At 38.9% G+C, this 23,763-nt stretch overlaps 2 protein-coding genes across 3 annotated transcripts in view; one reads left to right on the plus strand and one right to left on the minus strand.

Moving 5' to 3' along the window:
• LOC122867806 (troponin I, slow skeletal muscle-like) overlaps positions 1-23,763 on the minus strand; it is a 65,104-nt gene that overhangs the window by 11,785 nt on the left and 29,556 nt on the right. The window lies entirely within an intron of this gene.
• Positions 22,858-23,763, plus strand: part of LOC122867805 (carbohydrate sulfotransferase 15-like) — a 33,814-nt gene continuing 32,908 nt past the window's right edge. The window contains exon 1 of the mRNA XM_044179046.1: positions 22,858-23,098. The gene's annotated coding sequence lies outside the window, so the exon portion shown is untranslated. The remainder of the gene's footprint in view (positions 23,099-23,763) is intronic.

Raw genomic sequence — 23,763 nt, forward strand, 5'->3', positions numbered from 1 at the left:
TTTGTCTGTGCCCACATTACTTTATCCAACTCTCTCTCTGTATGTCTTTACATTTTTGCTGGATGGTGCCTTGACTATATGGAATTTCAGTCACAATGCTCATCCAAAATAAGCAAAGTCAGATTTTTGTGTGCAACCAGACGTGTGATTTAATGTCCTCTGGCATAATAAAGATCAGATGGTAGGAACCATGATGACACGATGAAATATGAAAGTGTAACCATAGCCCGTGTGTACTCTCTGACCGTCTAGGTCAGTGAAGGTGCCACGATTCTATCTGAAATTTTACTCCAGCCCCGTGAAATCTGTGAGAAGTTTGCTTTTCCACTCAGCTCGCCTGCACCTTGGTGACAGGCCTACCCAGAGTTTACATCCATGAGGGGCCCCTGGTTTTCATATTACAACATCAGAAATTCCTGTGGCCTTGTTGCACAGTGCTCTGACTGTTCAGAGCTCCTGCCAAGTCCATAGTAACAGACAAGTCTATATTTAGACGTGTTTACGTGCTGTTGGAAAACGTTTAAAATAGTTTGGAGGGAGACACTTCTATAATGCTGCCCTACAGGGGTCCATCAGTCTTGGGAAAATCAAAACTGTATAAACACAGCTCTTATTGTACAACGACTGAATTATGGCATTTGATCATCGACATGATTGCTTACTTGTATGTCTGTGGCAGCTGCGAAGAAGTCCAAACACTAAATTGAAAAAAGTTTCTAAAACCTCATTGAATAATTTACTCCCGAAAAGTCGTCTAACAGGATTTTTCCTGCTTTGCTAGTGGATACAGGAGCTTTTTAGCCCGTGGCTATGGGCTCAACTCCAGCCAAAACGCTGTGGACTTTTAATGCAGCCTTCGCCCCAGGAATCTTATCTAACAGGTTCAGCTCCCCAACCTTGTCCAGCGGGAAGCCTATAGCTTACAAAAAATCTGGTATTAGGCCAACTCAATACAGGAAACAATGACAGTCCTCATCATCAAAGGTTTAACCCCTAGTCAGCTTCATGCAAGAGGTTCAGAGACACAAGCAGAGGAACATCAAAACTCCAGTCTCTAGCCTGCGCACACACATACGAACACACACATTCAGAGACACACAGCTCAGATGAATGTCAACCATCTTTCTACATTTTAGATGAGACTTTGAACAGCATGCACAATCAAAGGCTCAAAGGGAATTATAATATCATGAAAGACACATGGGCTGCACCTTCAACAACATACGTTACTATTGAATTTTTAACTCTCACATTTACAATTACTTTGAGAAGTATACCCTCTGGAGCTTCTTTCAAAACTTGGCATCAAAATTAAACAACATACTATTGTCTCTATCACTATCCTGGGTGATCTTAAGTATATGTTACTGCCTGTTGTGAAGTGATCCATCTAATGAAACATTACGTGAAATGTTGTGCAAACAAAACCCTACGCAAAAGATGTTGGAACTTGCAAGCGAGTTAGCGATAAAACCCAAATCAGACGGCAAAGGCAATTGCTGTTTAAGCGTGGAAGGAATCCGAAGATTGCTAGAAGCTGAGATAATGATGTGGCATCAGCAGATAAACTGGTGGTATGAGCCAATAACAGAAATTCCCACTATTGTAAACACAGGAGCTTATCAACACTATATTTAGACTGAATTCCATACAGCCTGTTTGGTTTATGCCATCTCTTTGTTGATATTATGGATACATATCACAGCCAGATTTTCCACAGGTGGACAGAAAAATGTAATCAATCCATCTGTGTGGTGGCAATTTTCTTGACAATCCATTCCAGTCCACTGATCCACGCCTAAATAGAAAGTCTCTCCCAGTCTAAGCATGGCATCCACAACTGCAGAGTAGACCCTGGGCTGCAAAACACCTGCTTCATACACTCAGCAATAACCTTTAACCAGCTGCAAAATCAACAACTAGTAAACATCGAAATTCAGCCTGAAAATTGTTTTTCCACCTGCAGGAAACATAAGGAGGTGGAAATTCAGACGTGCACAGATATTGGGAGCAGAAAGGTGGAATAGTTTTTTGGGAGCGCAGTGGGCTCAGAGTGGCATGGTGGTCTGAGCTCTGTGACCCTTGTGTATGATGGTGTGATGGTGTGATGGGACTTTTCAGACAGCGCCTAATATCTAGCCAGCTGGAACAAGTTCCCAGAGCGTTCTTGGCTTGTTCACTGTGCTGCTGACAGTGAAGCCAGCGCCCTGATTGCCTCCCTCCCTCCTTCTCTCCTTATACCTCTTTGGACCTGAATAGCTGCTCCCGTGAAGCACCGAGATGCTGATTATGCTGAGCAACGCGTGCTGGGAGAGCACCAATTACCCTGATGTGCCTTTTCATGTTTGCACATTGTTGAGCAGCACATCAGCTGGTGTCCCAGGTGTACACAACAGTACACGTCTGGAAAGGCAGTGCCGGTGACAGCAGAGGTGACTTTCTCTGAAGGATGACAAGGAAAGATGGAGGGCACAGTCATGATTGTGACAGGAAACATCATGAATATGAATATACGTAGAGTATCCGGGTGAAATAGGTTTTAACTAACTGTTGTCACCTCTTCATTGAGTCAGGGTAATAATAAAGGGAAAAGCAGCATTAAAACACCTTTATTTTTTCCATAATCTGTGAAAAAAAATGTTTTAGGGCTGCAACTAATGATTATTTTCATTATTGATTAATTAAGAGAATAATTCATCTCGATTATTTTTTGATTCATTGATGAATCGTTTAGTGTAGAAAATGTGAAAGTTGCCCATCCCAATTTCCCACAGCCCAAGATGACATCTTCGGGTTTTGTCCGACCAACAATGCAAAATTTACTTACAATGATATAAAAACTGAGAAAAGCAGCAAATACTCACATTTCAGAAGCTGGAGCAGCGAAAGTTTGGCAAAGGGGTACTCCATAGATTTAATATTGCACTATATTAAAGTTGGGAGACTTACGAGACACATTATAAAAAGGTATTTTAAAAATCAATGCAACTTAGGCCAGGATATCTTGACTTGCTTTCTGTTATACATTTTAAATATCAAATCCAATCTAAGGCAGACTTCATTAACTCCCTTCAAAACACTTTACAGGCACCTCCAGACTTTCCTACAACAGTTTTCACAGGTTGAGTAGTACTTCCCATGACGACTAAACTGAACTACATGTATAAAATTGGTAAAATTGCATAAAAAAAAGTCCATTGACTAATTAATTAATCAACTAATTATTTTACCACCATATTTTTTTTAGCATTTCATCTCCCCTCCGTTTTATCCTGGGCTTCAAATCTTGCCTCAAGTACTAATATCATCTTCACACACTTGCATTAACCCCACATCACAATTTTTAACACAGCATTCACAAGTACTTCTGGTTTGATGTGAATGACTGCCATAAATAGATGACTGGATGTCAACTCTCCACCAGCACCCCGACCTTTGAGATCCTCTGTGCCGTTAATAGCCTCACTGGCACAGAGTTGATGCAGCTTCTCACATTCCCTGTTCCCCATAACAGAAAGAGGAAACATGCAAAAGGAGGCAAACTGCACCATTTAAATTCACAAGTAGTAAACTGTAATTTTTTGCAGCTGTATGCTAAGCCGCAGGATAACTGCATTCCATTTTGTGCATTAAATCGTTTAGTATCCATTTCAGAAAAACAGCTATGCAGCTTTATATAATGAATACATGAAATTACAAGTTGCTATTGATGTGTACATGAATGAAAAAGAGCCTGTCACGCGTTTATCCCTGTTAAAGTCCTTTAATACCATAAGCTTAGGCTGACTCACTATGCTTTTGTGCAGTTACTGGGGTAATCATATTCCCATTTGTTAGAATAAACAAAGAGAGCACACATACTGTAAGTCTAAAAGGATTTTCTATAACAGGTCCAAACCAGTGATGTCATCCTGTTCAGATAACATCTCTGTGGGCAATTCATCTCAAAAATGTATTTGTTATTGTTTCCACAGGTCACAATTTCAATCAAATAGTTCAGGTGTTGAGTGGGTGAAGCAGATCCACAGTGGCAGTTTTACTTTGGGTTATAAAGCCAATGATTTGCTTCTAGGTTTGTTTGAAAAAATATCAATTAAATTTTTGAGGTTGCTGGAAGAGGTAGCAGCCGTAAAACTCTGTTGTGCTTCCCAGAGGGATCCAGCCCATAATGCCTCTATCTAACCTCCCGGTCTGAAAAACAATCATGTGTGAGCTCCAAGCGTCTGCCTCCAATAATAGCACCTGCCTCTGTCTGCTAGAAGCATATGAACGTGGCAGCCATGTTGGAGGGCTTTACAGGAGCACCTTTTGTCATCACCAATCCTGGCCCAGGAAAGGCTGAAAATGCTCGAAAAGAACCCCAAGCTCAGGCAGTGTTATAACAGTCTGAAGTTATGAAAAAAAAATACATGGATCACGGTCTTCCTGTCAACAATGATAATTAAGCATAAGATGTATTCAAGAATGTACTGTGTCCATTAAAATGCTTCACAAGTTTTAATGTGAATCAGTGTTACATCTGCAATGTTTCCATCAACTACTTTTAAAGCAGCTATTATTAATTATTATTAATTTTTATAATAACAACAGATCACATGACTAATTGTACGTGAAAGGGTTGCTTGTAGCAACTTAGTCACAGAGAATTATCACCTGAATCTGCAATTCTCCTCAGCTCTATGGAGCGTTTTACAATCTTTCAGTTCACTGTTGTTTTGTTTTTCTGGCCCGCAACTTTACTGTTTTGATTCATTCTCACTGCTCTCATCAGTGTCGTTTTTGAGACACAGCGGGCAGCTGACTGAACGCTACCTGCCCACTATTAGCTGGTCCCTATGAGTAGCTGGTGAGGAAAGTAGAGCATTTAGCTACTGAAGAGCCACATATTTCCCTCAGGAGTTGGTGGAGACCAAAACAGAGCTAAAAGAAGAGTGAATATTGGATTTACATTCATTAAGTGGCCAAAACCACGACTCCAAACAAATGCTCCTGATCTGTTGGATGTGTAAATGGGCAACTGCTAACATGTTCGTCATATCATAAGGTTATAATATGTCAATGTTGTGTTTACAGCCTGTTCCACTGCCACCAAGTAGCCAAAATACTAATACTAATACTTAAATACTTCTTTAATACTAACTTTTAATATACATTTTTTCTTTCACCCTAACAACTTTATACGGTGATAATATGTTGTGTTTACGTGTTGTTGCAGATTTAAAGGGAATATTCAAGAGGACGTGACAACTCTGATACAGCATATCATTTCATTGCTGTGAGTTTTTTTTTTTTACTGAATTAATTTGTACTTTCTGATCCTTGTGTACCCAGTGATGTTTTCATCAGCTGATATAGAGATAAAGAGGGGGTGACGTGCAACAAGGGCCCCTGTCTGAACTGTGGACGATACAGTTATATACATCGCTAATATCTCCACTCTTTTTATTCTTTAAGCTTTCTATTGGAGTCGAGACCTGTATTGGTGAGTGGCAGCATGACATGAAAGCTTTGTCTACAGATTAAGAAGCAGAGGCAGGTACTGCAACATAAATGTATATAGGTTCTATAAGCCTGTATTGCATTCTCTCTGTTTCAATATGCCAACTTTTCTACATTAGCCAAGTGAAAAAATGTTTCTTTCTTAAATATCTCTTTTCTTTAAAAAAAATGTCCACTTTTTTTATGCTCAAATTGAATATGTGCATTGAAACAGGTGAATGGAAATGTACTTTCAGTCTTCTGCACCAGCCCTTTGGGACAGAAAAGCATGCTGGCTAGGCCTTTGCTGTTTACCTACTGAATACAAATGAAAACTTTTCAGTATGATTCAGGCATGAATGCAGTAAGGATGTAATAAGTCATTTGTCACCAGGTTACCATTCGATATTCAATGCTGAAACCATTTAAATGAAAAACGTGGTGTCCTACTAGCATTGAGGAGCATCTTCTAGTGTTCATTAAAGGTGAGCAGCAACGTCTGAAGAATGTGAAATAAGGTTTTGGACTATTGACTGAGCCTCTCTGCTGCTTAAAAAAAAAGCACGATGAGTTAATTTAGGCTGCATCATTAATCAAAGACATTAGTTTGATTAAAGATTTCAGGTTAGGAGTGTGGGGCTGATAGATGATAGCTTTTTAAGGGTCAGAGATCGGCAATCTCACTTGTGATATTTAGCTATAAATGGAATAAGCAAACACAAGGGATTATCCACAATTAGGGATGCATCCTCATGAATATTCATGAGCAGAGGTTACAAGTGTAACAGAATCTGGCTCTTTATCAGCTCTATGCAGATACTTACCTGGGGCTTTTTAGAGTCTCAGAAGCCTCTTTTGATCCTCTCTGGTATCTCCTTTGTCAATTTATCTTTCCTCAAACTTTTACAGATTCCTTTGGCCAATTATTTTATATAAATCACGTGGGCACCTCTTGTACAGCAAACAAACTCAAACCTACTTTAAGTGCTTGTATGCCTCAGGTAATGTATGAGCAATCTTTACCAGACTCATTGAAGGATTTACTTGTTTCAAAACATGACGTGAGACGTGAGAAATGACAAATTATATTGGCAGGAAGCGAACGATATCTGCCTCCATCTAATCTTGCTCTGACATCCTGTGTGTGTGACAAATGTGTGACATTACAGTTTAACTCAGAACATCATGAAGTAAAAAAGTGTCCATATTTCAAACACTCGTTATACTATGTTTTCCATAAGCACTTGATTAATATACAAGCAAGTCTGTCATTCCAACAATGTCTCCTCCTCAAACTGCTTCCTTTGTCACATTCAACAACTTTGTTTTTAGAACTGCATACACGTGCAGATGCCTTTACAGCTACAAAACACAACACTGACCTTTTCCAGGATAAATGAGCAGGAAACTCTGCGTAGATGTTCTGAGACATTCTGTACCAACTGCTCAAAAACGTGGCGACCTAAAAGGGCATCACCGCTGACCAGAAAGCAGTTTCCAGTGAAATGTGGCCTTCATACTTTCCACGTGAAAGAAACGAGCATAGAGAATGTTCAAATCCACATCTTCTTATAGTTGAAATTGCACTGACAGGCATGAGAGTCCCTCACAGGTTTGTATGCGGTCCCATATGGTTGAGATGATATTTCCATTAACACACCATAACAGGCCACTGCAGCACAGTTGAAAATGATGATCGATCCCACACTCTGATGTTCTCCATCAAAGGGAAGAAAGCTGTGGTGTAGCCATCATACTGTGCAATTACGTATACAGTAGTTGCTTCACTAACAGCTTATGCATCTATAAACAAGAAAGAGACTTTTCTTGTACCAGTACTCTCCATTGTTCATTCTGTTTGAAATGTCAAATCTTGTTCTATAAGTGTTCAAAGAAAAAGCTTCAGTCCCTTAAAGGATCTGCTGTCTTGTTCAGGGGTCTGTCATTTGAAAAATTAATCTGTTATAGTGCACAGTTTAAGGACCCAAATGCAGAACACAAGGAAGTGGTATTTGGATGAGATAGCAACCGTTTTTATTATATACTGCAAGTAAACACTGGGGGATGTGAGCTCTTCCAGAACGGCGAGGCTCCGGGGAAGGAAACGGGGAGTGTAGGTATTGGCTTGGTCAAAACCAGGGAACAAGTCCAAACAAAGCAAACAGATCCGACAGGGAGCAGACAAAGATACAAAAGTCCACAGTACAGGCAAGGTCCAAGGAACAAAGAATCAATGCAATAAACTCACGGTAAGAAATGCCGGGATATTGGACACGGGCGTGTCCAATGAAAAATGGACATGACAAGGACAACAACCCGACAATGAACGGGAAAGGGAAAGACTCGGACTAAATACACTAAGGTAGGTGAGACAACGAGACACAGGTGGAATCAATCAAGAAGGGGCCAACAATCTAAACTGGAGAGAAAGCAAACAAAGTCAGGAAGTAAAACCACAAGACACACAAAGGGAGGAGAATACTACAAAATAAAAACAGGAAACAGGACAAAACCTCAAACTATGACAGAATGTATTTTAAATTTGTAACTGTTTAAATAGTCTGCTCTTTCTTTTAAATTGTTTTCAGTTGTTTTATCTTAACGTGAAGGACTTTGAGCTGCATTTCTTGTGTGAAAGTTACTATTTAAATAAAGTTTATTATAAAAATCTTAATGATTTCATCATAGACGACGGTTAACAGTATAAGTGATTCTGTGACAGGAAAGTCGCTGGTTTAAATCAAATACACACTTAGAAATCGGTGAGATTCTGCTCAGTGTCCTCATTGCAAATCATACTGTCGTAGCTATGAAAAGATTCCTATGTATCTCTTTTGATAGGAATTCTTTACTTCTTTGAAATGTGGTGATACTTTCTCTTTGAGTCTATGTATAACTACACATTTTCTTCTGAAATCTGCTATACTTACCCCATTTGTGTTTGTCTTTTATTAAATTGAATTGCTTAAAAGAGGCTCAGTTGTAATAATCACTGATTATTGCACAATGAAGAAAGCATTAGCCAAAAGGTCTCAGGTCTCAGGTCTCAGACATGACAATTTGTCGTTTTATCCCCTACAGTGTGTCATAGTGAAAGACAACTAATTCTGTCTCAAGAACACCTCACAAAGCTAAGACAAAAAAACTAGCATGTCAGAATTTTACCTTCTCTAAACATGTCATGCAAATCACGACAGACCGTAGAATATGATTGGTCAGGGTTTAAGATGCAGTCTGACATGTCTCTCACCAAGTCATGGCAGGAATTTAAGGCATTACTCTTCTGCATTCCAAACAAATAAATACACAGCAAAATTAAAATCCTAAAAAGTTTAAAAACCCTTCCTTCTTAACCAGTTTGCTTCTATTTGGCCTTTGCAACAACTAGCATTTTATAATGAATCAGAATGCATGCTTATTCAGCTTGACTTGTCTGGCTTTCAGTAGATACAACATGACACATTATTGTACTGCCTCTCTACTACTTCTTCTACTTTGTCTATACAAAATGAAGCATATCACTCTTACATATAACTGTAAATATGACCGTGTCTCTGCTAATTTTTTGAGACTGCAGTTTTGGTTGCAGGTTAATTTACACTGTCCTTTGCCTACTTGTAAACAAAAATTAATTATTCCCCGGCAGTAGCTATATGCGACAGGATAAGAATCTCAGAGAGATCAACTGCTAAGCAAACAGCGGAAATGAAATCTAAACCAGTGTTTAGTGATAAACAGCAGAAAACAAAGAGGGTAACAGCGCAGAGGCGGGAGAGGTAACAGATGTGATTTCAGTTTGGAGCGTAATTCATCCCCGCTTAAAAGCACTGAATTGCTGACAAACAACTTTAAAGTGTATGTATAGGTAAATCGAATCACTCTCGCATGGAAAATGTGAGGCAGTTGTGGGGAGTTTGAGCCCACTCTGTCTGTGTTGTGGGACGCAGAGCTGAGCCTACTTTGAACTTTATGCCCCAGTTTCTCACAGTCAGACACAGCAGGCATCATCCCACATGTTTCCCCATGAAAGCAGCTCGGACCGGCAATAAAGCCTTTGGCTACGCTGTATGGTGGCCAAAGCCCCAGGGGATGAGATAAGACGTGAGGGTGGATTTGGCTCACAAAGCTGTAAATCTTTTTTACATGCCCTCCTCCTGGCTCATGCCGGAGACTATTGCTGTCTGAGCTAATTGCTTGAAAGGACTCTCAGCTCAAAGCAATGAAAAGAAAATGAACGTCGGAATCTGATTGGCCTTGCAGGAGTACAGAAAAATGACAAAGGGACGAAACAAGGGCGGAGAAATTAAGGAGAAAGAATAAAGCTAGGGGTGTACAGTAACAATATATCATGATACAAAAATGTGTTAATAAGCATCAGCACAAAATGGATCACAATATTAAAGGAATAGTTTAACATTTTGAGAAATACATTTATTTGCTTTGGAGTTTTTACCTTAGGACAGAGCCAGGCTAGCTGTTTCCCAAGGCTTCCAGCGTCTCTGCTAAGCTAGGCTAATTGTCTCCTAGCTAGTTGGTCCAGCTTCAAACTTAATGTACAGACACGAGTGTTGTATTGTGATCTAACTCTCTGCAAGGCAGCAAATAAGCAAATGTCTCAAAATGTCAAACTATTCCATGTCTGAATCTGATCAGTTCATGCAGGGTACAGTTAGTATAATCAATTAACACCGTACTGCCACAGTGTGTTCATACCTAATTTTAGACAGGCACAAATTGAGGCAATGACATGTCTGTGTGAGTTGAAAATATTTCAATTTAAGTGAAAAATTTGTGATTTACTTGGGGCTTTATGACGTAACATCACGAAGAAGAAGATGAACTAGAGGACCATTTAAGACAGAACCGGAGTTCCTGGTAGGTTTTGAGATCAGAGTGCGAGCAGTAACACAAACACACACTCAGCTACACTCAGCAAACACACAGTTGCTAGCTAGCTAAAAGCTACTGTTTCTACAGTCATTATGATGGCTGTTTGTAACAGATAAACCCAGACTGCATAATCAGTCCAGCAGTCAAATTTGTGCAAATAAAGATAGGCGAAAATGTTTAATCTCAACATTTTTGAATCACCTGAACTGCTGGCTGAAAAGGGTGATAGACTTAAGGTCTTAAAATATGTCCTTGCCCTTCCCCAGAAATGTAATATAAGTCTGAATATTTTTAAATGGAGGTTTGTGGAAAATGTAGGTGTTTAAAGACTCCAAATCAGACATTGGCTCTTTATCTTTTTATGAGGACTTATTTTTTTGTAGATGAAGAAATGTATGTAAAAAGCTGCTTTAGTTTTACATGTAAGTGACTCTATTATCATTATATTATTATCACCATCTATACATTTTACACAAAAATGAAAACACAAAACCCCCACAAAAATGTGTACTGTTGCACTTTTTTATATTGGTCAGAAACATCATGATAGTATTAAACCATGAACTGTACTGTGTGCCGTACCATCTTAATACCAAAAAATAAAGATAGGGAGATAATGGCAAAAAAAAAATTTAATCAGAGCAGGACGTGTGCAAGAACCTGTGTTTTGGAAACAGCAGCTTGGAGGGGAATAATGACCTTGGACATGTGCCCATGTCTGTTTCAGTGTGAAACAGCAAGCCATCACAATAATGCTCAAGAGAGACAAGGTGTGTGTGTGGATTTGTGGGTGTATGTACAGTATGGGATGGGATTTGAAGGTTGCAGCCAGTTCTGAGTGCTAGATTCATAAAATCTTATCTCTCTATTACTTACTCTGACTTGAAATAAACCAAAACGCCAGAATCAAACAAGACAAGTAATTTGTGATGATGAGAAACCCAATCAACCCCATGTGGCGGTTTCTAATTTGAGCTGTTTTTAATCATCATCCCCAGGGGAGTCACATCTGTCAGAGGTCATTGTCTCCAACTTTACTTCAACTGTGTTTTTTCATTTTGACCCAAAAAAAGCAACTAAACAGACATGATCTACGAGTGTGCAACATTTTCTTAGTTTTATTATTATGGTTCTGATATGTCTTTGGTGCTGAACAGATTAGGTAAATTAATCAATTAGTCAAACCAAGGAAAATAAACTGCTAACAATCTTAATCAATTAACCATTTAAGACAATAATTACACAAAAAATGTTTTCCCCTGTTTTATATCATTGTGGATTGAATATCTTTGGTTTTTAAGTGTTGTTGAACAAGAAAAGCAATTTAAAGACGTGGACTCTTGTGGGCATTTTTCACTATTTTCTGATATTTTAAAGACTGAAGGATTAATCAGTTAAAGGTTCAGTTTGTAACATTTAGGAGGAGCTATTGACAGAAATGGAATATATTATTTATTAAGTATGTTTTCATTAGTGTATAATCACCTGAAAATACGAATCATTGTGCTTTCATTACCTTAGAATAAGCTATTTTTATCTACATAGGAAGCGGGTCCCCTTCCATGGAGGTCGCCATGTTGCACCGCCATGCTTCTACAATAGCCCAGAACAGATAAACCAAACACTGGCTCTAGATAGGGCTGTTTCGCATTTTTCACGAGTTCCATGGCCACCGTAGTTTCTCCTACAAAGTTGGAAGGGGAGGGTGATGCGAGCGGTATTCAAATGGTTGCAAACTATAATTTCATCGCTAAATGCCACTAAATTCTACACACCTTTAACGGCAAAATTGTCAACAGATGAAAATAATCATTAGCTGCATTAGTTAATCATTAACTCCTCAGTATTTTATATTTTACAAGTGCAAGTGAGCACAATATGTATTTTTGCCATTTTATTGTGATGAAAACTCTGTGTCCACTTTCCATTTCCTTCCCCTTTTTTGTCTTAACTCTTGCCTGATCCTCCCATCCCTCCTGCTCGACATATTCTCCCAGTTGTGAATGAATGGGACTCAGTGTTAATGGAGGATATGAAGTCACCCCCTTGGCAGAGGAACACAGGTTGGCACCTGGACGGAACAGCTGTCTCGCTGTCTGTGACTGACAGACTGCAGGTTGGGAACCCGGAGAAGCAGCCACACAGCTAGGGAGATGGCGACCTGGATACCGGCCATTCAATTAATCTCCACCACCATCAGTCTCACAGCCATTTTGACTCAGCCACTGCTCCAGTGAAGATTTACTCACCTGTGTTCCCACTCCAGCACAGTGGAGTAGAGCCCAGTTAGACAATATCCCCTTTTTCCATTTCTATAACCGAGGAGAAGCACAGACGCATGTCCAAATGGTCTGACAATTCAGCTGGAATGCTGAATTATACACAGAGATGTATGTCTCTTTAATTTAATAGATCAACATTTGACAGGCCTCATAACTTAAGTCCAGCAGAATGTATTTCTACTGTAATTTGATCAACTAATCTGTTGCCCAGAAGTTGATTTTGGCTCTTGTATGAATATGAATGGCTGTATTTTCTTGAATCGTCAACCTCAGGACTCTTTCTTTCAATCAATGTGCCGTCTGCTTATAATATAAAGTTACAGTATATGGCTCCATGAATGCATTACTGTCTGTCAACCTGCTGACCCAAGTCACTTTTCATTTGTCTTGGCATGTTTGATTCAAATGCGCAAATACTTTGGATTATGAAGTGTGTTTAGATTTTAAATTAAATTTTAGAGAGCAGAAACAATGAATCGATTAGTTGATGGACAGAAAACCCATCTACAATTTTTTAAAATTGATTATTTAAGACATTTATCAAGTAAAAATGCCAAACATTTGATTGTTTCAACTTCTCTAATGTGAGAATTTGCTGCTTTTCTTTGTTTTTTATCTTTGTAAATTGATTATGTGTTCGTTTGTTTTATCGAACTAACAGTCCAAAACTATTGCAACTAATCTAAAAAATGTTTTCAATAAATCTATTAATTGCTAATGAACTCTAACTCTAAAATGTTTTAATCAGCTCTTGAATCAGCACTGTATATTGTAATAAAAATCAGATATATTAAGTTCTGTTAAACAAAAGACAATAAGTAAAAGTTAACTTTTTCCACTCCCTGTTAAGCACTAGTTAAACAATGTCCCTTTATGAAGAACCCAAGCTCATCCAATTTTATGCGCTGCTGTGCACAATAGACTCAGCAACTGCTCTCACTTTACTCGTCATTTAGAGATATAATAGCTCGCTGTGCTTCATAAGTACACACAGTCCTCTGTAATGGAAGTTATCTCCATGCTCAATCTGCATATTACATTTTCCTTGAAAAATTCATGGGCTTTATGACCTTATGCTCTTTGACAATCCCTTGTGATCACAGAGATAAAAAATCCAATTTAGGTTCCTCACGCAGGCCGCGAGGTTTAATGAAATGGTTGCGGTTAGCCACTCTGCTGGGGTATCTCTGCATGCTTTGGTTTAGAGAGGCATCCCGTATGTTAACACATTAGAACCATGTTAATTTCTCCATGGTTAAATGTGGAGGCATGCAGTCATCATGCTGTTGTAAATTATACAATGCAAGGTGTAAATCTTTTGCGTTAAACCAATTATCTGTTTGATCTGTGATCGCAACACCCAAGAGGTCTTGTGCCTGTGAAATCAGCTTTAATCACACTTATTTGCATGGAAATTGACATTGATTGGCAGAAATAGCCACACAGCTATGCCACTGCAGGACGACAATCACAAGATGATTTTGAAGCTAAAACTGCACAACAAAAGTGAGCACGTCTTCCAAGCATGAATTCCATGGTTAGGGGTATGCAAAGGTGAGGATATCAAAACTGGATACGCTATCTGTTTCATATGAAGCAGAGGAGATGTGATCCTGTGTGGCGCACTCCCTAAAACACTGAGCATAAGATTTGAAGTGAGCTGAATGAAAAATAACGTGCATCCACGCTCTGGCACACAGCAATGTAGTGCAGAATTCACAACTTGGCATCACTTCAAAAGCCTCTATGTGGTCTCCTCACTTCAAACATAAACATCACAAAAATATACTCCTCAAGCTGCGTCTGTGGTGACTGAACCAACAGCACAGGGTTGCTGTCAAACAAGTAAAGAAATATGCTAAACCAATGGCTGAAAATAATACAGATTTGACTGACAGGTTTCCATTACTCTGTAACAATTAATTCATCAGAACCCTCTTAGAGTCTACAGATTATTTACATGACAGTGCCATATAAAAATCTCATTAAATCCCCACAAAATGCAAATGGAAGCAAATGATATGTGCTTCTATTTACCTCCAGCCATCTTTCAGTTTATGTTTGTGTCTCGGCTGCTTTTTGAATTCCTTTGTCGGCTCATTAAAACCTTCAGTCCCAAACCAATGAGGTTTGTTTCCTGGCATTCGGCATGTTTAAAATTTTCCTCAGGAAGACACTGAGTGCTAGAGGAAGAATTTCTTGTCCACTAAAATGGTATTTACTTCCCATTATGTAGCACTTAATGTGAATATTTCCTGTGATTATGTTTCATAATATATCCTGAACCTACAGAACTCACTTTACCAATAACATCATCATTCCATAATTCCATCATCATTCCATATATATATATATATATATATATATATATATATATATAAAAATTTATGAAACCATGCAACGTTTGCAGAAAATAAATCCATCCGTATCCACGGAAACAGCCAAGGAGCATTGGAGACATTATCATTGCTGAGTTATATATTCAGTCAAGATCCCCCATCCCTCGAGCTCTCATATTGACGGCTGTCTGTACTATCTGTACTTTGGAAACTCAAATATGCCTTTTTCTTTCAATACTTTCAACAAACACGCAATTAAATTATTGAAAGAGAGTGATCTCAAGGTTAAGACCATGACAATCAGACAGTTTCTATTCACTGAACCTCTGAAACCTGTTAAATACGTCTGTCTGTATGTAAGTGAACGGGCCTCCAGTTTTCTGCGATACATGAACACCACAAAGCCTCTTCTTCTTGCTTCTTTTAAAAGGTGATGATGTTTTTTGGCACAATGTTTGGTTTTGAAACGCGTAAGTTAAGTGTGTGGGTGTGGACACATGTATGAGTCATTGAAAAAAGAATCTAATAATTTGTTTTGATTTATCATTTAGTTTATAAAATGTCATGCAATAGAAATATCCATCACAATTTCACAGAGCCTAAAGTGACGTCTTCAAATTCCTTGTTTTATCTGACCAAATGTCCAAAACCCAAAGATATTCAATATACAACAGAAAAGCAGCAAATCCTCACATTTGAAGAGCTAGAACTAACAAATATTTGGCATTTTTGTCATCTTAAACAATTAATTGATTGTCAAAATTGTTGTTGATTAATATTCTGTCAATTACGGCTGCAACTAACGTTTGTTTCAGTATCAATTAATCTGCCGATTATTTTCTCAATTGACTGATTAATTGTTCAGTCTATAAAATGTTTAAAAACTATTTCTGAGCCCATGGTGATGTCTTCAGTTTGCTTGTTTTGTTCAACCAACAGTCCTAAACCTAAATTCAATTTACCATCATATATGACAAAGAAAAGCAGCAAATCCTCTATCTATTAAGTGACTAATTGTTGCAGTTCCACTGTCAATAAACAAATCCATTAATCTACTAATTGTCTTAGTACCTGTGTTTTTCTTTCAGCTTGTATGCATGCATTATTCCATGTTGTGTTACATTATATTGTGTTTGTGTTGTGTACCCTTAGGGAGTGTATATATGTGTATTTCTGGAAACTGTGTGTATGTGTACTGTTACGGGAAAATGGGTGGTGACCCTGCTTGGTAAGTTGATGTATGACATCCTTTACAGCACTACAGGATTCGGCTCTATTGGCTTTCTCCAGAGACAGGACCTCTTCAAGAAAAAAACCAAAAAAAAAAAACCCCTTTTTTCACAAGAAGCAGCTACAAACACAAGCAGGCCGTCATAAATCAAATGTGTATTTCAAGGAGAAAAGTCTTCTGGTTCCCCTCCAATGACTCTTTGAGCTCAGCTTAGTCGAAGAGTGACGCGGCTTATTGATTCTATTGAGTATTGTAACAGAAATATTCAAATTTTCAATTCATTCACTGAAAAGAGCAGCCGTCAAAGCACAGAGAGATATGAGGAAGACGATGGAGTGTGGCAGCTTCGATCGAAAGTCCCTGTTTGCTGAAGTGCTGAGGCAGCACTGTTCTCTGTGGAGTCGGGTGCTGATGTCTCCCTCGGATTGTTGAGTCAAATATCTTTAGAGATTACAGCAGATTAACACACGCTATAATGTTTTCCTTTTTGATCTGGGCTAAGGACACACATCAGCATTAGTCATCTGAACTTAGAGGAACCCCTGTATCCTAAGAAAAACGTGCACTGATAGTGGTAAATTTAGCCTGGTCTATGTCAAGCCACAGGGGGGTTTTGCATTATTTATTCACATGATGTTAGTTCATCTCAAAACTAGTAAAAACTAGTGAAGCCGTTTTTATCTTTATCTAAGACTTGAAAAAATGATGAATTTATTTAAGCTCTCTTTAATGTCACGTCTCTTCCACTACAACTGAGAATTTAGTCCTCGCCTGGTGAAAATTTCCAAACTTGGATTTTTTTGTGTCAAGTTAACCTCATAGGGTTGAGAAAATTTTACAGTTCTCAGGTTTAAAAACAGTTAAAAGGACAAGTCTGGTGAAATTCAATATTTTTCCTATTGTAAACAAATTACAAGAAAAAAACAAAACCAACAATAAATAGGTCCAACCAACAAGTATTGTCTCCTTGAAATTACGTTTATATACTACTAACTTGTTTTGTCAAATACATTTTGAGGGGAACCACAATTACTGTGTGTTCTGTGCTACTGAACACATTCCAGTAGCAATTGCTATGTTTTTGTACCTTATTCAAGTGGTAGGGAGGTGGTGGGGGTGCTTGGTGGTGACATCATTTGAGGCAATTCATCAGATTTCGCACAGCTCCCTCTGGAGCCACAAAAGGCTTTATGCCATTCCCCCCCAAGACTGTGATTTTGGTGAAATGTTAACACAGTTAATTAGTTGCTATTAGCGGATATTGTACAACAAGAGTGGATATTGTAGGGAAAACAAATTCAATACTTTGAAAGAATATATTTGTGACCTGATTTTAAAGATTTTCATCTTCAGTAGGAATGAATAGGCCTTGGCCTGAGAGCCACAGACAGAGGGTAAGGAAATCAGACAGTATTGAGGGACAGATTAATGCATTGATGGTTTTGAACTTTTCATGAGAGTTGTTGAAAATAAGAAATATATAGTATTACGCCAGCCTAATCATTTAAACGTTAATTACATTAAACATCAAGATACAAACAAAACTGTTTTAAGGTTCAAAAAAGTTGACCTTTCGAAGATTTCCGGTAAAGTTTTCATTTGGCTAAAGCTGGAGTGTAGAACTTTTGTCTCCCCCTTCTGGCAGTGAGAGTAATTACACAAACACTGTCAACGCATGCTTATGATGTATCTCTACAGTGAGCTCGCCAAAGGCTCGTGAAATAGTTACGGAAATACAGAGAAATTTTCACACTTCCAAGAATGAAGTTAATGTAATATCTACATAGCCTACTCCAAATTTTTTACCAACCAGCCCAAGAGCAGTAACGCGACATCTGTCTGCCCTCAGTCCCTTCTCTCAGCGCTCTCCAACAAGGAAAAGCTAAAGCTACCCCAACGGTTATCCATGTTTGTCCTCACCGTCGATCGCTTTCTTTTTTTGACAGTAATCCTTCCTCTGAAGCAGAGTTTCTTTTTTATCTGGAGCATCAGAAACTTTTCTTGGATGCTTCTTAAGTTTTACTCCTAGTTGCTGTAGCCTACTCCGTCGCTACCGTTGTTCCAGAGCCATGTAGAGAGAGAGAGTCGCGTCAACTTTTTTTTTAAGCAAAGGGGGATCGTGGAGCTCTCTACATGGCTCTGGGTTGCTCCCTGCTTCCGCTCCGGCAAACCAAATCAAATGAAAACCAAACCCATCATTGCTGGATGATGTAAAACGCATCATTGCCGGTGCACTAGTGCAGCAATGTTACCTCAGACACCAGATTTAAAAACTCTGTATACTGCGAAATACAGAGAGACTACCTGGCGGTGAAAGGCTTAATCAGCATTGTGTGAACACATTTTGCATGGGATTGAATGTAATGGACATTCATTTATATGTTAAAGTCCTGCACTCTAGCTTTAAGATGGTATGAAAAATTAGGGACAAAGTCAAAGAAATTAGACACCATCTGTTATTTCTGAAACTATTATTTCTTATCATCTATCTTTAAAACTAATAACAGCCATATTCTATGATATTATTCTGAATACACTGGACTTTTTTTGTAGCAGTCAATTTTTCAGTGGTATTTTTTAAATGTTATCAGTTAAAGATGAATAAAGTCATTTTTCTATCTCTGAAATTGCATCCCATGATCTTTGTACAGCGCTTATATTAGTGCTGAATAGCTTGTACAAATATCATTAGGGTTGGGCTGTAATCACTGTTCAGCCTTGACACACACAACATGGAATAAAAGAGATGAGTAATGCTCAGGATGGAAAGAACCGCACGGCAGCAGCTGCCTGAGCTCCTGGGAGCTAAAACCAGACTTAGCAACAAACACATTTGCACGAAAGACAAAATAAAGACATTTCCCCCCATTTTCATGACCAAAAGTATTGGAAACATACTGTATTCAATGGAAACAGTGAATCATTCGAGCATGAGGTCAGCTTCACTCTTCCCTTAGAAATCCCCAGTATGATTTTATCAGACATCTTTTCCACCCCCTCTCACTAACATGTGTAAAAGCTATTATTTCCAATCTCATTTGACTGTCCTGCTGGGTTCTTTGCAGCATTTTAAACTCTTCCCATTATGCATAATACAAAAAAACTCAAAGAAAGGGTGATAGTGGCAACAGTAGTGTGCTGTTAAATATGAATAAAAATACTCCTTAACAGAGGAGCTGTGGGGGGTCTCGCTCTGCTCATAGACTCTTTGCTGAGTTTCTTTCTCCAGATTGAAATAGGGATGGATGCAGTTTCCTACTCTCAATCCAGGTGAGAAAGAAACTGAAATATCACAAATCCTGGAAAGGATGTTACTCTCATGAACACCAATGCGTTTATTACAGGGAATCAGCCTGACATTACAGAGTCATTATTGACTCAACTACAAAATAAAAGCTTTTCAATTTGATTTCTTGTAGCTCCAATTTCAAGGACATATGAAACATGAGACAACCTAACTTCATAGACTATTTTGTGGTTCTTTGATCAATTTTGGAGGCTTAAATATCCCATAGTGCAGTGGAAAACTGCCACAGTAGGAACTGGATTTTCTGTGCAGTGATGACACTGATTTGATAGTTATAGTAATGCATAACGCTTAAAAGGGAAGTAAAAATTTCAAGCCTACTGCCAAATATTAGCACTTTGATCTTTGGCATGCCGTTTTTGAGAGAGCAATATTAGAATGTGTGTGACGAAACAAGCAATTGAATACCACGGCCAAGCTGAATTACCTGAGGTTCCCGTCCAAATATCTCATAATTCGTTTCTGCTCGAAGGTGATAGAAATGACACAAGGGTCTCAGGAGCAAGCTCACACAGACCCACACAGGAACTCACATATTTCCTCCTGTTGCCTTCCTAATGTGTGTGACACACAAAACAAACGCGGTTATGCAATTTTCTAAGCTGAGAACACACAGAGATAAAACAAACAAGACCAGCAACTTTTTTTTTGCATTTGTTTCCTTCTCAGTTATTTCCACGGGGCTTTAATAGAGACAGAGGTTGAGACAGGCTGTTGCTGAGAGGCATGTCTGACTGCAGACGTGGGGCACACTGCAGGCAGGGTGACTCATATGCTCTGGATGACTTGCTGAGGAGACAACCAGCCGTTACGCAATCACTTCATCATCGCCATCATCATCATCACCACCATCATCATCACTGTTGTTGCCATCAGAGGATAAATACTTGCAACGGTCTTAGTTGATTAGATTGAGATCATCCTCGGGTGAAATATAGCCTACAGCCTTCTCATATTGTGTGAGAAGATGAGAATTCTTGAAAATCTATAACCTCCGTTGGGCTGGTTATTTATTGCAATAAACAAAAGGACATATACTGGCAATAAAGTTGGATGTTGGAAGCTTTTGAAACTAGCATGTGGTAAACAGCAACTAAAGGCTTAATGGTAGTCATTGTGATGATGATGATTATGGATTCAGCGACAGCAGTAACAGACCCGTGGTGGCATCACAGAAACATGATATGAGACAACATATTTCCCTGTCGAGCGTGCTCTTAGTGTAACCACCTCTCGCAGACAAATTTGTGGCTTCATGCGGCTACACCGCGGTCAAGCTTCAATTTGTGTAGCTGCTGAATCGTCTCGATGAGTCATGAGGAATCATCTCCCACATCTCTGGTCCACATGCATCTGTCTCCCTCGTGCAAGAGTTGGGGTAGGTGTCTGTCTGCTGCTGAAACACCAACAGATAAACACACACATTCTCAAATGAATGTGAAATTATTGGCCTTTTGCTTTTCCTGGTAATTACAGTGTATTTCTGTTATATTTCTTTTGTCTAGGAGGCAAACACCTTGTTATTGTCTAAATTCTCTTAATATTGAGCTCTAGCAGTTATATTATAGACACTACTAACTCACTGCAAGTTTAAAGCAGAGCAAAGGAAACCTAACAAACATACAGACATAATGTGGCCTCCTATAAATTCTTCTTTGCCTTAATGGTTTCAATAAGCAGCCAGTGAGCAGCAGCTGTCTTGGTGGCCTCTGTCCCCTCCCCCACTGCCACCCCAATTAATCAACCCCTCTATACACTCTCTGAGGAAAGAGAACCACAATAATACAAAGATGGTCCAATAGAGACTTGGACAATAATAGGTTTATGGTGTTTCTGTATTTATTTAGTTCCTACAGAGATCTGTAGTGCATTTTGCGCAGGAGTTGAAGATGAGATCAGTTAATGGTGAGCTTAAAAGGGTCAGTTCACCCAAATAAGAAAAGGTTTGTTTTCTCATTAACCAACAGTGGTATCTAGCCGGCAGATAGCTTTGGTTTTATTTGCCAAAGTTTTGAGGTATCTGTCTCTGAGATTTCTGCCTCAACAAAAGCACAATGGACATAAATGTAATGTTTGTGGAGCTTAGAGCATTGAAAAATAACATTAAAGGATAAGGCTGGCATTACTCTACTCTTACTACTATGATGCTCTTATTGTCAACATATCCTATAAAAATAACAAAACCAACAGTGAAATAATCCTACTAACAGCATTGCCTGTGTAGCCAAAGTCTGATATAACTTATTCCTCTGTGCCATATGCCTCTGTTGTACAATCTCTAGCTGTTTTAGGAGATTATTTAGCCTTTTTTAAAAATTAAGCTATATATTTGTGACCGGTTTGAAAGATTTGCGTCCTCAGTAGAAACCAATGGACTTGGGGCTGAGAGCCACAGGGGAAGTAGTAAAGTATTGAGAGACAGATTAACACACTATTGGTTTTGGTCTTTTCATGGGATTTGTTGACAATAAGAAAATCATAGTAGTAAAATATTTTTCTCAATAAGAAAAATATAGACTATCACCAGACATAAGCAATGTGGTTACTCTATAATCCAAAGTGAACTATTTTCATGGGATTAGAGCTGTCTTTAACCAATTTATTCATGTATATATTGTGTAATTTCTACCTTTCTCTGTAATCTCTCTCTCTCTCTCTCTTTATTTGTGGGTTGGTAGGTGGTGATACTATACTATCGTTTTGCTGCACGTATAATGTGGAGCATGTAGTAAAAACAAAAAATTTGATCAAGTACTTTCTACTAATGGAATAGTCCTGATATTGGTGGACATTTCTGGTTGTTGCTTCTGTTTTTTTTATTACAGGGAGAGGGATATCACATGCAACAAAAGGTCCCTGGCAGGAATCCAACCAGGAACACTGCAGCTCTATGGCATGTGCTTCAAGACAATAGGCCACTGGGACGTCCCTTGAATTTTTTTAATGTAATCTTTCAATAGGCCTACTGTGAGCGCCACAAATTTAATTCCATTTACCTTCATTGTATTGGGGTGGAGTCAGAAATCTGAAACTGATAAACCTGGGCAAATAAAATCTAAACTATGTGCATGACTGTATATCATTTAGGGTAAATGAGAAAATATGTAAAAATAAGTTTGACCCTTTATTATGTTTATTCCCATTAAATTATAGTAGAGGTAGTTTTCCTGAGATATTTAGCTCTTCTTATTAAGGGACCCTTGCTCCTTCCCCCTTTTACTCCCATTCACCCCTCACCACCCCACTATCAGAGAGAGAGAGAGAGAGAGAGAGAGAGAGAGAGAGAGAGAGAGAGAGAGAGAGAGAGAGAGAGAGAGAGAGAGAGAGACTGACTCCCACCGTACATATCTGGAGCTTGAGAGAGAAGCAGAAGAGAAAGAGCTGCGCGCTGTCACAGCGCAGAGAGTCTACAACTTGCTCACATTTATCAGCCACCGATGGGAAAAAAATAAATAATTACACGGATTTACAAATGCCATTAATCCGGTGACCGGAATGGAAATATACGAGCCAGCAGTTATAAGTTGTTTGACCCGGGTGGTTGTGTGAGCACTGCAAGAAGAAACTCATGGTAGGTTTTATTTTCACTCAGCATTGTTTCACCACGCTATTTAGCCCTGTGCACTTAGATTTATGTCAGTGCATTCATTTCCCCTTTTCAGTTTTTGTTGTTGAGATCTGTTATTGTCTCTACGTGTCGTTGAAGTTCATGCCCTTTTCAGACTGCACGGCTGTGTCTTTAAAGCGAGCGGCTGCAGAAATGGAAAAGTTTTTTGGGTGATTTGACTGTGTGCCCTGTATAAAACCGGAGACATCGCCAATATAACGGGCTCCTTTCAGCGGAGAGGCGCCCGCTGGCCGTATAGAATGAATGGTTCACTATGTATTCTAATCTAACTCAAGAGTTGACTCAGTTTTCTTGGGTTTAAAGAGGTAGAAAGAGCTGCTGCTTGCAGAGTTAACAGCATGTGGACTCGCATGTCGTGGAAGAATATCGGGGAGATTATAATCAGTCGTTACTTTCGGAAAATAATCACGTCGCCATCCCTTCTATAAGGGATTGTTTTTATTCTAAACTATCCAGAATGAGAGTTTTGGTCACATTTTCTTTGTGATTGTGCAGGAATATTTGGCTTCCATTCATGAGATGCCATGTTATGCTCTTCAACCGTGAGAGCCAAAACAAAAGGATCGCCTGCTGACCAATGAGAGCAGGAACGAGTGGTCCTCTCTTCT

The sequence above is a fragment of the Siniperca chuatsi genome, linkage group LG20, assembly GCF_020085105.1.
Source record: "Siniperca chuatsi isolate FFG_IHB_CAS linkage group LG20, ASM2008510v1, whole genome shotgun sequence".
In the NCBI taxonomy this organism is placed as follows: domain Eukaryota; kingdom Metazoa; phylum Chordata; class Actinopteri; order Centrarchiformes; family Sinipercidae; genus Siniperca; species Siniperca chuatsi.